Here is a 409-nt window from a genome sequence, read left to right as displayed (position 1 = left end):
CTCCACGGGAGGCATTTCAGCGGTTGTAGATCCATATCTCCAGACATTCGATTACAGGTGTGACAGTTTTGATCAATCAAAGCTCTCTAATATTCTTCTGTTTCTTTGGCAGGGAAGGTATCTCCGACTCGGTCTTCGCCATGGCACTCCCAGTACTCGGGAAGGCCTGGACGCTTTACCCAAGCTACGGCTTTCTTTTCGCTTGGCTAGTGGCAGCACTCGCTGCGGTACACGTCTCCATGCTCTGCCTCCCTCTTGGAGCAGTGACATACATCCTTGACAAGTCCCCTCCCGCCTTTGTGTTCTACATCACTGGTGACCGATCCTTCAAGGAGTTTGAGAGGTCGGAGCTACGTTGCGTGCTGTTGCCAGAGGAATCAAGCGTGCTTGTCTAAGATTCCTGTGAAGC

The sequence above is a fragment of the Selaginella moellendorffii genome, unplaced genomic scaffold (assembly GCF_000143415.4).
Source record: "Selaginella moellendorffii unplaced genomic scaffold, v1.0 SELMOscaffold_38, whole genome shotgun sequence".
NCBI lineage: Eukaryota > Viridiplantae > Streptophyta > Lycopodiopsida > Selaginellales > Selaginellaceae > Selaginella > Selaginella moellendorffii.
Note: the sequence above shows the minus strand (reverse complement) of the source record.